We start from the raw sequence: 17034 nt of genomic DNA on the forward strand, positions 1-17034 counted from the left end.
AAGAGATGGCTAGCAACAGCAATAAAAACACAGATCCACTCACCAGATGATGATCATCAGAAACATAACTTCTCGTTGAAAGTTATTCTTGAAAAGGGAGAATTTAGCAAATTAGCAACAACATCCTCTTCGACGACACCTGCTGCAGTGACTGCAAACTAGCCTACAACAAAAGATAGATAGACCTCGGGAAAACTACTGCTCGCTATTTCACAGTGACCTTCGACCTGTTGGCCATTACAAGTCAATGTGATTGGTTGATTCCACTGTCACACCAAAATGTTGCCCTAATTCAGTTGAATGGCAGATGCCTTCTATCAAGCTTCTGATGGCCTAACCAATGACTGACTTAGCTAGCTAGATTTATCTCCCCAGAGACCACCAAAGGGTTAACCTTTGCCTTTGTAGCAAAAACTGAAGAGATTAAATCAGAACATCATTGAAAAGAATAACATAATAATAATTACTTTTTATTATTTTATAAAACCTTGGTCTTTCTCTGAAAGCACAGAAGGTCCTCATTGTTTGTAGAATGGCTCTATTTGTCCTCAGCATGCATTTTTTCCCCGTTCTGAATGTCTAAAGAGTTCATATATTCTTCTGAAATATGATCACAGAAATACTGGACATTTTTAAATCATATTTTGGTGACGATTTTACAAAATTATAGTCATGGTCTTGACTTGGACTTAGATTATTCTGGTCTCGGTCTTGACTCGGTCTCGGACCTCTCATCCCCCTCCTGGTCTCGGTCTTGACTTGGTCTCACCCCCTCTCCGGTCTTGGTTTTGACTCGGACTCGATTCGCTCCGATCTTGGTCTTGGATCGGTCTCGCTTTAGGTGGTCTCGAACACAACACTGGATTCCTCCAATGAGGTTCAGCCCTTCACGATTTGAGTGACAGCTAGCAAGATGCACACTCAGCAGAGCGAGAGAGAGAGAGCATTGACGTGGCGCAGATACAGTGCATTTCGAAAGTATTCAGACCCCTTCCCCTTTTTCCACATTTTGTTACGTTACTGACTTTTTCTAAAATCTACTTAATACCCCATAATGACAAAGCGAAAACAGCTTTTTAGAAAATTTTGCGCGTTTCTAAAAAATAAAATCTGAAATACCTTATTTACATAGGTCTTCAGACCATTTGCCATGAGACTCGAAATTGAGCTCAAGTGCAACCTGTTTCCATTGATTATCCTTGATGTTTCTATAACTTCATTGGAGTCCACCTGTGGTAAATTCAATCGATTGGACATGATTTGGAAAGGCACACACCTGTCTATATAAGGTCCCACAGTTGACACTGCATGTCAGAGCAAAAACCAAGCCATGGGGTTGAAGGAATTGTCCGTTGAGGCACATATCTGGGGAAGGGTACCAAACAACATTGAAGGTCCCCAAGAACACAGTGGCCTCCATCATTCTTAAATGGAAGAAGTTTGGAACCACCAAGACTCTTTCATAGAGCTGGCATCCCGGCCAAACTGTGCAATCGGGGGAGAAGGGCCTTGGTCAGGGAGGTGAACAAAAACCCGATGGTCACTCTGACAGAGCTCCAGAGTTCCTCTGTGGAGATGGGAGAACATTCCAGAAGGACAACCATCTCTGCAGCACTCCAGCAATCAGGCTTTTATGGTAGAGTGGCCAGACGGAAGCCCCTCCCTCAGTAAAAGGCACATGACAGCCCGCTTGGAGTTTGCCAAAATGTACCTAAAGGACTCTCAGACCATGAGAAACAAGATTCTCTGTTCTTATGAAACCAAGATGGAACTCTTTGGCCTGAATGCAAAGCATCACATCTGGAGGAAGCCTGGCTCCATCCCTACGGTGAAGCATGGTGGTGGCAGCATCATGCTGTGGGGATGTTTTTTAGTGGCCAGGACTGGGAGACTAGTCAGGATCAAGGGAAAGTTAGATCCTTGATGAAAACCTGCTCCACAATGCTCACAACCTCAGACTGGGTTCACCTTCCAATAGGACTACGACACTGACAACACAGCCAAGACAACTCAGGAGTGGCTTCCGCTCCCCATCCAACCTGACATGGCTTAAGAAGATCTGCAGAGAAGAATAGGAGAAACTCCCCAAATACAAGTTTGTCATACCCAAGAAGACTCAAGGCTGTAATCGCTGCCAAATGTGCTCCAACAAAGTATTGAGTAAAGCGTCTGAATGCTTATATAAATGTAATATTTCTTTTTTTATATATATATAAATACGCAGAACATAAAAAAAAACTGTTTTTGCTTTGTCATTATAAGGTATTGTGTGTAGATTGATGAGGGAAATACATGTTATACATATTAGAGTAAGGCTGTAACGTAACAAGATGTAGAAAAAGTGAAGAGGTCTGAATACTTTCCGAATGCACTGTATCTGCACATATGTGACGCAGTAAGCAATTTTCGGGGACCATTTTTGTCTTGTGAGCACTACTTTCAGAACTACTGGCTACAAAGAGTTGAACACATTTTACTGCTCTCTGCCCATGAAGGTTCAAGGCCATGCAGTAAAACCTAAGCACTCATACGCCAGATCATCAACTCACGAGTGCATCCATTTTTATGAGTGGCCAGTAATGCAATAATTCATGACATATGAAATTAACGAACCCACCCCCATCAACATTGAGAGAGCGGGTCAGTGTATTCAACAAAGGGAAAATTGATGGCACCCCATAATTGAAACTTTGAGCATGAACCTGATTTAATCACCTGTTGTGATACAGCTTGTTGAGGTGAGTCTCTATGTTGGACACTCAGTGGACAATTACGTGCAGTGGATAGGGACAGTGAACCATTACATGGTCCGAGGAAGGCCCCAAAAATTGTCAGACTCCAGTCACCCTAGTCATGGACTGTTCTCTCTGCTACAGCACGGTAAGCGGTACCGGAGCGTCAAGTCTAGGTCCAAGAGGCTTCTAAACAGCTTCTACCTCCAAGCCAAAAGACTACTGAACATCTAATCAAATGGCTACCCAGACTAACTTGCCCCCCCCACCTCTTTTACGCTGCTGCTACTCTCTGTTATTATCTATACATAAGTCACTTAATAACTCTACCCACATGTATATATTACCTCAATTACCTCAACTAACCGGTGCCCCCGCACATTGACTCTGTATCGGCACCACCTCAATATAAAGTAGCCTCGCTATTGTTATTTTACTGCTACTGTTTAATTATTTGTTCTTTCATTATTTGTTACTTTATTTCTTATTTTTTAATGTATTTTTCTTAAAACTGCATTGTTAGTTAAGGGCTTGTGAGTATACATTTCAATGTAAGGTCTACACCTGTTGTATTCGGCAATTAGATTTGATTTGATTTGATAGGAATGACATACACCTAGTGGAGTTGAAGTGCATATCTGATTAATTAGTCCCCATCACACATTATTAATGTGGGTTTGATATGAGGGAACATCCTGGTAAGAAACCTCCCCTGCCCCTTCCTCCTGTCTTCCAGTCCATACGAAGCTTCCCCAGCCCCTTCCTCCAGTCTTCCAGTCTATAAGAAGCTTCCCCAGCCCCTTCCTCCAGTCTATAAGAAGCTTCCCCAGCCCCTTCCTCCTGTCTTCCAGTCTATAAGAAGTTTCCCCAGCCCCTTCTTCTTGTTTTCCAGTCTATAAGAAGCTTCCCCAGCCCCTTATTTTCTTCCAGTCTATAAGAAGCTTCCCTAGCCCCTTCCTCCAGTCTTCCAGTCTATAAGAAGCTTCCCCAGCCCCTTCTTCGTGTCTTCCAGTCAATAAGAAGCTTCCCCAGTCCCTTCCTCCTATCTTGCAGTCTATAAGAAGCTTCCCCAGCGCCTTCCTCCTGTATTCCAGTCTATAAGAAGCTTCCCAAAACCCTTACTCCTGTCTTCCAGTTTATCTCAGTCACTGAGAGAGACCGCTAATTGGTTTTCATTATCATTATGGAAAATTATGAAATTTTATTCCACATGCAGGGCCTTTTGCTCCTGACCAGTTTAATTACTGTCTCTGTGCTTGCAGTGGCTGTGGCTGTGGCAAGGTCTGCAGGTCCATCAAGCAGCAGTGAAAAGACTCTCTCAAAACAGGGAGTGGTAGGGACTGTCCTCATATTAATGTACCAGTTACTGTAGCGTAAATTACAACTGTACCTTGGCTCTGGTGTTTCCGTGGCTTTCTCTCAGTGAATGATGACTTGTTAATTGAACAGTTCAACTTAGAAATATTCTGGTTACAGAAGTATACTGTATCTCCATCTTCCCATTTGTCTTTGACTGTGGCTGCTGTAGCGGAGTGTGCAGGCCCAGTACAGTGTTAAATCAAATCAAAACAAATTTTATTTGTCACATACACATGGTTAGCAGATGTTAATGCGAGTGTAGCGAAATGCTTGTGATTCTAGTTCCGACAATGCAGTAATAACCAACGAGTAATCTAACCGATCAATTTCACAACAACTACCTTATACACACAAGTGTAAAGGAATGAAGAATATGTACATAAAAATATATGAATGAGTGATGGTACAGAACGGCATAGGCAAGATGCAGTAGATGGTATCGAGTACAGTATATACATATGCGATGAGTAATGTAGGGTATGTAAACATATAAAAGTGGCATTGTTTAAAGTGGCTAGTGATACATTTATTACATCAAGATGGCAAGATGCAGTAGATGGTATAGAGTACAGTACATACATATGAGATGAGTAATGTAGGGTATGTAAACATTATATGAAGTGGCATTGTTTAAAGTGGCTAGTGGCTAGTGATACATTTTTCCATACATTTTTCCATTGTTAAAGTGGCTGGAGTTGAGTCAGTATGTTGGCAGCAGCCACTCAATGTTAGTGGTGGCTGTTTAACAGTCTGATGGCCTTGAGATAGAAGCTGTTTTTCAGTCTCTCGGTCCCTGCTTTTATGCACCTGTACTGACCTCGCCTTCTGGTTGATAGCGGGGTGAACAGGCAGTGGCTCGGGTGGTTGTTGTCCTTGATGATCTTTTTGGCCTTCCTGTGACATCGGGTGGTGTAGGTGTCCTGGAGGGCAGGTAGTTTGCCCCCAGTTATACGTTGTGCAGACCTCACTATCCTCTGGAGAGCCTTACGGTTGTGGGCAGAGCAGTTGCCGTACCAGGCGGTGATACAGCCCGACAGAATGCTCTCGATTGTGCATCTGTAAAAGTTTGTGAGTGCTTTTGGTGATAAGCCGAATTTCTTCAGTCTCCTGAGGTTGAAGAGGCGCTGCTGCGCCTTCTTCACCACGCTGTCTGTGTGGGTGGACCAATTCAGTTTGTCCGTGATGTGTACACCGAGGAACTTAAAACTTACTACCCTCTCCACTACTGTCCCGTCGATGTGGATAGGGGGGTGCTCCCTCTGCTGTTTCCTGAAGTCCACAATCATCTCCTTTGTTTTGTTGATGTTGAGTGTGAGGTTATTTTCCTGACACCACACTCCGAGGGCCCTCACCTCCTCCCTGTAGGGCGTCTCGTCGTTGTCTGTAATCAACCCTACCACTGTAGTGTTGTCTGCAAACTTGATGATTGAGTTGGAGGTGTGCATGGCCACGCAGTTGTGGGTGAACAGGGAGTACAGGGGAGGGCTCAGAACGCACCCTTGTGGGGACCCAGTGTTGAGGATCAGTGGGGTGGAGATGTTGTTACCTACCCTCACCACCTGGAGGCGGCCCGTCAGGAAGTCCAGKACCCAGTTGCACAGGGCGGGGTCGAGACCCAGGGTCTCGAGCTTGATGACGAGTTTGGAGGGTACTATGGTGTTAAATGCTGAGCTGTAGTCGATGAACAGCATTCTCACATAGGTATTCCTCTTGTCCAGATGGGTTACGGCAATGTGCAGTGTGGTTGCGATTGCGTCGTCTGTGGACCTATTGGGGCGGTAAGCAAATTGGAGTGGGTCTAGGGTGTCAGGTAGGGTGGAGGTGATATGGTCCTTGACTAGTCTCTCAAAGCACTTCATGATGACGGAAGTGAGTGCTACGGGGCGGTAGTCGTTTAGCTCAGTTACCTTAGCTTTCTTGGGAACAGGAACAATGGTGGCCCTCTTAAAGCATGTGGGGACAGCAGACTGGGATAAGGATTGGTTGAATATGTTCGTAAACACACCAGCCAGCTGGTCTGCGCATGCTCTGAGGACGCGGCTGGGGATGCCGTCTGGGCCTGCAGCCTTGCGAGGGTTAACACGTTTAAATGTTTTACTCATGCCGGCTGCAGTGAAGGAGAGTCCGCAGGTTTTGGTAGCGGGCCATGTCAGTGGCACTGCATTGTCCTCATAGCGGGCAAAGAAGTTGTTTAGTCTGTCTGGGAGCAAGACATCCTGGTCCGCGACGGGGCTGGTTTTCTTTTTGTAATCCKTGATTGACTGTAGACCCTGCCACATACCTCTTGTGTCTGAGCCATTGAATTGCGACTCTACTTTGTCTCTATACTGACACTTAGCTTGTTTGATTGCCTTGCGGAAGGAATAGCTACACTGTTTGTATTCGGTCATGTTTCCTGTCACCTTGCCCTGATTAAAAGCAGTGGTTCGCGCTTTCAGTTTTGCGCGAATGCTGCCTTCAATCCACGGTTTCTGGTTTGGGAATGTTTTAATAGTTGCTGTGGGTATGACATCGCCGATGCACTTGCTAATAAACTCACTCACCGAATCAGCGTATTCGTCAATGTTGTTGTTTGACGCAATGCGGAACATATCCCAGTCCACGTGATCGAAGCCATCTTGAAGCATGGAATCAGATTGGTCGGACCAGCGTTGAACAGACCTGAGTGCGGGAGCTTCCTGTTTTAGTTTCTGTCTATAGGCTGGAAGCAACAAAATGGAGTCGTGGTCAGCTTTTCCGAAGGGAGGGCGGGGGAGGGCCTTATATGCGTTGCGGAAGTTAGAATAACAATGATCCAGGGTTTTACCAGCCCTGGTTGCACAATCGATATGCTGATAGAATTTAGGGAGTCTTGTTTTCAGATTGGCCTTGTTAAAATTCCCATCTACAATGAATGCAGCCTCAAGATATGTGGTTTCCAGTTTACATAGAGTCAAATGAAGTTCGTTCAGGGCCATCGATGTGTCTGCTTGGGGGGGAATATATGCGGCTGTGATTATAATCGAAGGGAATTCTCTTGGTAGATAATGCGGTCGACATTTGATTGTGAGGAATTCTAAGTCAGGCTAACAGAAGGCCTTGAGTTCCTGTATGTTGTTATGATCACACCACGTATCGTTAATCATAAGGCATACCCTCCCGCCCTTCTTGTTACCAGAAAGATGCTTGTTTCTGTCGGCGCGATGCGTGAAGAAACTAGCTGGCTGTACCAACTCCGATAGCGTGTCTCGAGTGAGCCATGTTTCCGTGAAGCAAAGAACGTTACAGTCTCTTATGTCTCTCTGGACATTGGCGAGTAGTATGCTCGGGAGCGGTGCACGATGTGCCCATCTCCGGAGCCTGACCAGAAGACCGCTTCGTCTGCCTCTTTTACGGCGTCGTTGTGTTGGTTCGCTGGCTGGGATCCGATCCATTGTCCTGGGTGGTGGGCAAAACAGAGGATCCTCTTCAGGAAAGTCGTATTCCTGGTCGTAATGATGGTGAGTTGACGTTGCTCTTATATCCAATAGTTCCTCCCGACTGTATGTAATAAAACCTAAGATTACCTGGGGTACCAATGTAAGAAATAACACGTAAAAAAACTAAATACTGCATAGTTTCCTAGGAACGCGAAGCGAGGCGGCCATCTCTGTCGGCGCCGGAAGTAGTATGGACCCTAAAGAAGCATGTGTCAGTCCTGTGTGGGCGCACTCAGGAGGGAGGAGTGACTGACCTGATGAACTGGCTCTGTGAGACGTATTGGTAGGGAGCCGGTGTTGACAGTAGGTCTGGATGAGCCTAACAAACTGCCGCGAGCATAAACAAACTGACCCTAAAGCTCCACTTATGAAGAGGATAGTGTTGTTGTTTTGGATAAAACCCGAAAGATAATCTTCTGAGTGAAAAACCTCAAAGAGACGGGAGTACTCAGTCCTGATGAATGGCAGGTAAATAAACATTGGCGTCAGGTAGCCTAGTGGTTAACAGCATCGTGCCAGTAACTGAAAGGTTGCTGGTTTGAATCACTAAGCCGACTAGTTGTAAAGTCTGTTGACGTACCCTTGAGCAAGGCATTTAACCCAAACTGCTCTTGTCCATCTGTATAAGAGCATCTACTAACATGTAAATGCAACATTGATTGACAATAATTGAAGCAGCAATGTATGGATTTTTGTCTCGGGACATATGCTATCTTATTTCAGTCACAGCTGAAGAAAAAGAGAGCTGCTGATAACTTGGTGAGGCAGGGTTGAATGAAAAAGACTGACTGTCTTTGGAGAATGCAACATCCAGTGTTTCTGTACAGCATGACATGGCTCTGAAATGTGAAATAAGCTACGCTTCCTGGTACTGTGTGTGTGTGTGCCTCTGCACTTTTTCTGAAATAACCTGCAGCTTTTTTTTTATAAAGCATGCATTTATACATGCAAACTACACTGCTATTCCTCTGGGTCAGGTTGTAAACATATGTTCCATAGTGAGCATAAACACATTCATATTTTAGCAAAAACACACACGTACCCGCATACTCGTACCCACACAACCCGAACCTCACACCCACTTGGAGAGTTAAGCCTAATGTTTTAAACATGGGGTTTCCCCTAACATAACAGGCCTTGAGTGAGCTTGGAGCACAGATTTACCCTAAACTTTCAAACTTTATTACCGTAAAACTTAAATTAAACGCAGTGTCAAACTAGCCGCCTGTCCTTTGTACTAGCCAGGCAATGGCACACATTTTAGTAAATAAAGGTGTTTCAAATAAACCGCGGGTCTAAATTAATTGTTTACAAGGTTTAATGTTTGATTTGTTAAATTAAATAATTAAGTAATCACTCCAAAAAATTATAGCAATCATCCATTTTATCACCAGTAAGAAACTGCTAGACATTGGCTGCTTACAGCTGAGAACTGCTAGCTAACTGGCATGCACAAAAACAGTCAACAACTTTGGTAATACAGACCCCCGGAAATCGGCCAATGTAAGACCTGCTGAAAATACACGGTGAAAGAGGAGAATAATATTTTACATAAAGGCATACAAAGACAAAAGAAACGTGACACAGTATGTAAATGATAACACATTACTGCAAGAAATTAAGAAATCGTTTAGAATGCTGGAAGTGAATGCTGGAGTTAAACAATTAACTATGAGCAAAAGTTGTGTGCAATTAGGAAATTGACGCCTGGCTCAAATAGAAGACTGTCTCTAATAAGCGCCTGTTGTGTTCAGTTATTCAAGTAAATAAAGGGCTATTAATTTAAGTTTTACGGTAAGTTTAATTTTTATTTATTGGCTAACAGCATGAAACACACTACTAATGGAAACTAGTGATTAGCCAAGTTAAACTAAAAATGGAGGTTAAGAGATATAAACATGTTCAAAATGTTCTGCTCTAAAACTGAATTATTTTGTTTTATTTCTGTCTGAGAAATAGTATCTAAATTATGTGAAAAGTTTAAGCTTGGCAATTTGTTTTCATGCAATATGTTCATACTGTTCATACTATCCTATTTTGGTATAGCCTACATGCAACTGGTGATCACCCATTCTCCTCGAGCTAAATATGCTGACCGGGATCTGGCTGATAACAGTGTGCATTTATAGAACTGCAGAGTTTACAAGTCAAAACAACTCAATGCGCTATTTGCAGACCCAATTTTTTGTGGAGTTGGATTCATTATGTTGTACATTCCATCTAATGGAACAGGGCTGGTTAATCACTCGGTTGTTCTAATGACCCTAAAACCATTATTGGGGAGAGATACATGATTGTCTCAATCTAATATTGGTAAACGTTTAGAACAAACGATTGCTTTTCACTTTACCTGTCTGACTATAGATATGCTCAGAGGAGGCTGGTGGGAGGATCTATAGTAGGACGGGCTCATTATAATGTCCGGAATAGAATTCATGGAATGGAGTCAAACATTTGGTTTCCATATGTTTGACACGTTTGATACCGTTCCATTTATTCCATTCCAGCCATTACAATAAGCCAGTCCTCCTATAGCACCTTCCACCAGCCTCCTCTGGATGGGCTACAATTTAATAAGAGCATGGGAATACTTTCACATCTGATGTTGCTGAGATAGCCCATTCCCACTTGTGTTGATGTTGTACAGCCAATCTGCAGGCAGAGTGCTTCTTGCGATTGATTACTCGACTGCAGCAAACATATCAATGAGAGAGATATGCCCTTGCCTGGGCCGCGGGGCCAATGCCGATTAATGCCTTGTGTCAGTCTCCAATATAGATCATTCATTCACACTGTGGAATCCTGGGAAGAAAATTCTCTCTGTGTCTCACATTCTCTCTCACAAGCAACTCCACACATTCAAATTATACAGAACAATAGTGCATTTGTACAATGAGACACAAGCATAACAAGGCAAAACACTTTCAAAAGTTAAGATTTTGAGGACTTAAGCAAATGGCAGACTTAAGATTTCAAATTATCATATTGGTTTCTTTGATATTCCTCAAGTAATGGTACTTTGTAATTAACTAGCCCTCACACCATTCTATTTGTAAGGAGCAGTTGCCTCACTTCATAATGCTCACTTCATGTTCCCCTCAAAGAGAAAGCCATGTCAACAGTGAGGGAATAAATATGTATTCACCTTATTTGTTGGCTATGTAACAATTATTTACTTAACGAACAGTAAGATATTTCTGTCACGCTAATGCTGTGTTTTATGGTCTCCACTCTAGCACCCTGCAGCTAGTCTGGGTGTTGAGGACATGGGTTCTACTAGAGATAGCTTGAAGCTGACAATTGATTTGTGTTGGTGATAAAAACCTAAAAGCTAGCATTCTATAGACAAGATGTGGTGTGTGTGACTCGAGATAGAGAGAGTCTGGAAGAGTTAAGAACAATGCCTCATTGTCTCATCTTCATGCATCTGGGAAACTAAGTAAAAGACCATCCTGTGTAGATAACCAAGGTGGCTTATGGGAAGGTTAGAAGTGACTGACTAAGCAATCTTGGTATCAGCTATATAAAAACTGTGCATCGTCTGTAAAGGCTAGACTCTCAACCTAACAGTCAGTCAAGACTGGTGGGCTGACGGTCTCATTATTGCAAAAATGTATCAATATGAAATAAAGATGATTGTTTTGAAGAAATGACCAAGACCAAGTCTCTCTAAGTACTGAATTTCCACGACACAACACAAAGGAAATGACAGGCTTTTGTTTACAGTGCATAAATAGAATAGCAGTGTAAAATAGGTTTAAACATGGCAATTCAATCATCCGGACTGATCTATTTCAAGCCTGTGGGCAAATGTCACCTGTGCGACAACATCACTCCAAACAGGATCAAACTGATACTTATCAATTAACCACTTTTAAAATGTCACAGTTACTCATCTATCATCGCCTTTACAGTTATTCATCTATAATCTTCTGTGGACTCAGATTCAGAGATACTCTCTCAAAAATAATGTTTGATCTGAAACCTCCAATGAGTACTAGAGTTCACAGAATCAAAGGATTGGAGAATATGTGATATGCATAACTTCTTCTCAACCTTAATATATCTGAAATGAATTAACATTTTATTGTATCATAAAAAATATACATTTAAACTTGATAAGTAGTAAAAACAAAATCAAGTTATTTGACCCAAATCTGTGTAAATATGTGAGTAAATATATGTGTAAATCTATGAGTATTTTAAATTACTAAATGAATAAAAAAAATTAAGCACCTACAGTATTGGAAGTTGATCAGTGGTTGTATTCAAAAGTTGGAAAAGAGTCTGCTAACTGCTGTGTGTTTCTTAGCCATGTCGAGAGGAGAAACTGCCCCACTGAAGATCCTCCCCTGAAACATATCAATGAGGAGAAATAGCATGTCTCGTGTTAATGTCCCTCACTACTCTCCCATGTGGTCCATAAACAAACTGGACCAAACAATTAACCCTTGCCATGTTTACCCAGGGCCAGATTACCCAGGGGCCACTCATAAACTATAGCAAATTGCGTAGAATAGCAGGAAATTAGCTTAAAACTGCAAAATGTTCACTCAGCCTCATGACAACATTTTAAAACTGCAAATGTGTTGAAATGCAGGATTATAGCTGTTTTCCTGAGGGTAGGTGCCTGGGGCCCGAAATGCGTTCGACCGGCCCTGTTTACCTAAACAACACTGGGCAGGTTCAGGGTCTGGATCACCTTCTTTGGTTTAAGTATGTGGGGAATAGTGTAATTTTCTGAACCAAGCTACAGCATAGTCACAGGAGGCTCCAGATTTCTGCTCTGTCTTTGGGTTGGGAGACGTTTGATCGCCCGGGGTGAAGTTCTGGATCTATGACATGAAACATTTAACAGCATGGAGTGTGCTTATAGCCTCTTAGCAAGAAGTAAAGCACTTGATTGCATCAACATTTCTGCTGCAAAGCTTGCTTGAGTTTCAACTTAATGTTCACTCCTAAAGAGAAAACAGGAAGAATTGGCCTCGAGACAAATCCTCCTGCTTCACCACTAACAGTTTGTAAGCAATACCACCCAGCGCTAACTTAGTAGAAATAGGTTAAGGCCACAAGGTTGCCCATTTTGATGAATGTACGTTTTACAGCTATTAATCTCCTCAAGTTAAGCAGATTAATATGGGCAAGGATACCTTGAAACTCAAAAGTAGGTCCCTTTAGTTGTATTTGCAAGGGAAAATTACATATCTAATAGGTTTCACTAAGCCAAGAGTCATTACTCACATGATGAACGAACACAACGCAAGGTGCATGATGATTGATGTGAGGGGAGATTGGAGTAGGGAAAGTAGGTTTCTTGAGGTAGAGGTGAGCCTTGGAGGCTGTCTCTCTCTGTGGGTATTTAAGGGGTATCACGAGATGACAGTCAACTCATCCATCATGTCAGCAGCAATGTAAGTGAAGCTCACACTTGGGGATAAAGCTAACAAGGGATGAAGGTTTTCAGCAAGGTCTCTATTTGGAAACGCCCCAACATGTATTCAAGGTAAATGGATTGATACATCTTGACTTATATCTCACTATAAATTTAAGTTAAGAAGCTGTTAAGACATTTTCATTACCCTTGAAATCACTGTGTAAATACACAAGCGACACAGACATACACTACATAACCAAAAGTATGTGGACACCTGCTTGTTGAACAACTTATTCCAAAATCATGGGCATTAAAATGAAGTTGGTTCCCCCTTTGCTGCTATAACAGCCTCCACTCTTCTGGGAAGGCTTTCCACTAGATGTTGGAACATTGCTGTGGGGACTTGCTTCCATTCAGCCACAAGAGCATTAGTGAGGTCGGGCACTGATGTTGGGTGATTAGGCCTGGCTCGCAGTCGGCGTTCCAATTCATCCCAAAGGTGTTTGATGGGGTTGAGGTCAGGGCTCTGTGCAGGCCAGTCAAATTCTTCTTCACCGATCTCGACAAACCATTTCTGTATGGACCTCACTTTGTGCATGTGGGCATTGTCATGCAGAAACAGGAATGGGCCTTCCCTAAACTGTTGCCACAAAGTTGGAAGCACAGAATCGTCTAGAATGTCATTGTATGCTGTAGCGTTAAGATTTCCCTTCATTGGAACTAAGGGGACTAGCCCAAACCATTAAAAACAGCCCCAGACCATTATTCCTCCTCCACCAAACTTAAGAGTTGGTATTATGCATTGGAGAAATGGTAGCGTTTTCCTGGCATCCGCCAAAGCCAGATTTGCCCGTTGGACTTGTGCTTGGTGGCCTTAGGCTTGTGTGCGGCTGATCGACCATGGAAACCCATTTAATGATGCTCCCAACGAACAGTCCTTGTGCTGACGTTGCTTCCAGAGGCAGTTTGGAACTCAGTAGTGAGTGTTTCTACGCGCTTCAGCACTCCTGTTCTGTGAGCTTGTGTGGCCTTCCACTTTGCAGCTGAGCCACTGTTGCTCCTAGACGTTTCCACTTCACAGTAAGGGCAGAAATTTGACCAACTGACTTGTTGGAAAGGTGGCATCCTATAACGGTGCTACATTGAAAGTCACTGAGCTCTTCAGTAAGGCTAATCTACTGCCAACGTTTGTCTACGGAGATTGCATGGCTGTGTGCTCAATTTTATACATCTGTCAGCAACGGGCATGGCTGAAAGAGCCGAATCCACTAATTTGAAGGGGTGTCAACATATTTTTTTATATATAGTGTATTTTCCTGTCTCATCATTTGCTTCAATGCCTTCAATGCCTTTCTTCAGTGCCTTGCAAAAGTATTCATCCCCCTTGGTGTTTTTCCTATTTTGTTTCATTACAACCTGTAATTTAAATTGATTTTTATTTGGATATCATGTAATGGGCATACACAAAATCGTGAAGTTCACTTTTTTTTTTTTTTAACAAATAAAACGGAAAAGTGGTGCGTGCATACGTATTCACCCCCTTTGCTATGAAGCCCCTGAATAAGATCAACCAATTACCTTCAGAAGTCACATAATTAGTTAAATAAAGTCCACCTGTGTGCAATCTAACTGTCACATTATATGTCACATGATCTCAGTACATATACACCTGTTCTGAAAGGCCCCAGAGACTGCAACACCACTAAGCAAGGGGCACCACCAAGCAAGCGGCACTATGAAGACCAAGGAGCTCTCCAAACAGGTCAGGGACAAAGTTGTGGAGAAGTACAGATCAAGGTTAGGTTATAAAAAAATATCAGAAACTTTGAACATCCCACGGAGCACCATTAAATCCATTATAAAAAAATTGAAAGAATATGGCACTACAACAAACCTGCCAAGAGAGGGCCGCCCACCAAAACTCATGGACCAGCCAAGGAGGGCATTAATCAGAGAGGCAACAAAGAGACCAAAGATAACCCTGAAGGAGCTGCAAAGCTCCACAGCGGAGATTGGAGTATCTGTCCACAGGACCACTTTAAGCCGTACACTCCACAGAGATGGGCTTTATGGAAGAGTGGCCAGAAAGAGCCATTGCCTAATTAAAGAAAAAAATAAGAAAACACAATTGGTGTTCGCCAAAAGGCATGTGGGAGACTCCACAAACATCTGGAAGAAAGTACTCTGGTCAGATGAGACTAAAATGTATCTTTTTGGCCATCAAGAAAAACGTTATGTCTAGTGCAAACCCAACGCCTCACATCACCCCGAGAATATCATCCCCACAGTGAAGCATGGTGGTGGCAGCATCATGCTGTGGGGGTGTTTTTCATCTGCAGGGACTGGGAAACTGGTCAGAATTGAAGGATGGCGCTAAATAAAGGGAAATTATTGAGGGAAACCTGTTTCAGTCTTCCAGAGATTTTTAGACTGGGATGGAGGTTCACCTTCCAACAGGACAATGGCCTTAACTTCTCTTGGGTAGGGGGCATCATTTGGAATTTTGGATGAAAAGCATGCCCAAATTAAACTGCCAGCTACTCATCCCCAGAAGATAAGATATGCATATTATTAGTCGATTTGGATAGAAAACAATCTGAAGTTTCTAAAACTGTTTGAATCATGTCTGTGAGTATAACAGAACTTATTTAGCAGGCGAAACCTCGAGGACAAACCATTCAGATAAAAAAAAATTGAGGTCACTATCTTTTCAATAAGATTTCATTGGGAAACCATATTTCTAAGGGACCTTCTTGCAGTTCCTACCACTTCCACTGGATGTCAATAGTCTTTAGAAATTGGTTGAAGTTATTCCTTTGTGTAATGAAGAAGTACGGCCATTTTGAAGGAGGGTCACTCGAAGTGTCCTGTTTGTTAGAAGCGTGTGACCAGAAAGCTAGCTACAGTTGGTTTTAATCCTGTATTGAACACAGATCATCCCGTCTTCAATTTTATCAATAATTTACGTTAAAAAATACCTAAAGTTGTATTACAAAAGTAGTTTGACATTTTGTGGCAAAGTTTACAGGTAACCTTTCACATATTTTGTAGTCACGTTTCACAATTTGAAACCGGTGTATTTCTGGATCAAACGCGCCAAATAAATTGACATTTTGGATATTTATCGACGGAATTAATCGAACAAAAGGACCATTTGTGATGTTTATGGRACATATTGGAGTGCCAACAACAGAAGCTCGTCAAAGGTAAGGCATTAATTATATTTTTATTTCTGTGTTTTGTGTCGTGGCTGCAGGGTTGAAATATGCATCTCTCTCTTTGTTTACAATGGTCCTATCCTCAGATAATAGCGTCGTTTGCTTTCGCCGAAAAGCCTATTTGAATTCTGACATGTTGGCTGGATTCACAACCAGTGTAGCTTTAATTTGGTATCTTTCATGTGTGACTTAATGAAAATTCGATTTTTATAGTAATTTTTATAGTAATTAATTTGAATTTGGCGCTCTGCATTTTCTCTGGCTTTTTGCCAAGGCTTTTTGGATATACAGTGGGGAGAACAAGTATTTGATACACTGCCGATTTTGCAGGTTTTCCTACTTACAAAGCATGTAGAGGTCTGTAATTTTTATCATAGGTACACTTCAACTGTGAGAGACGGAATCTAAAACAAAAATCCAGAAAATCACATTGTATGATTTTTAAATAATTAATTTGCATTTTATTGCATGACATAAGTATTTGATACATCAGAAAAGCAGAACTTAATATTTGGTACGAGAAACCTTTGTTTGCAATTACAGAGATCATACGTTTCCTTGTAGTTCTTGACTAGGTTTGCACACACTGCAGCAGGGATTTTGGCCCACTCCTCCCTACAGATCTTCTCCCAGATCCTTCAGGTTTCGGGGCTGTCGCTGGCAATCACGGACTTTCAAGCTCCCTCCAAAGATTTTCTATTGGGTTCAGGTCTGGAGACTGGCTAGGCCACCTCCAGGACCTTGAGAGCTTCTTACGGAGCCACTCCTTAGTTGCCATGGCTGTGTGCCTTTGTCGTTGTCCACGCTGGAAGACCCAGCCACACCCATCTTCAATGCTCTTACTGAGGGAAGGAGGTTGTTGGCCAAGATCTCGCGATACATGCCCCATCCAT

The sequence above is a fragment of the Salvelinus sp. IW2-2015 genome, linkage group LG8 (assembly GCF_002910315.2).
Source record: "Salvelinus sp. IW2-2015 linkage group LG8, ASM291031v2, whole genome shotgun sequence".
Classification (NCBI taxonomy): Eukaryota; Metazoa; Chordata; class Actinopteri; order Salmoniformes; family Salmonidae; genus Salvelinus; species Salvelinus sp. IW2-2015.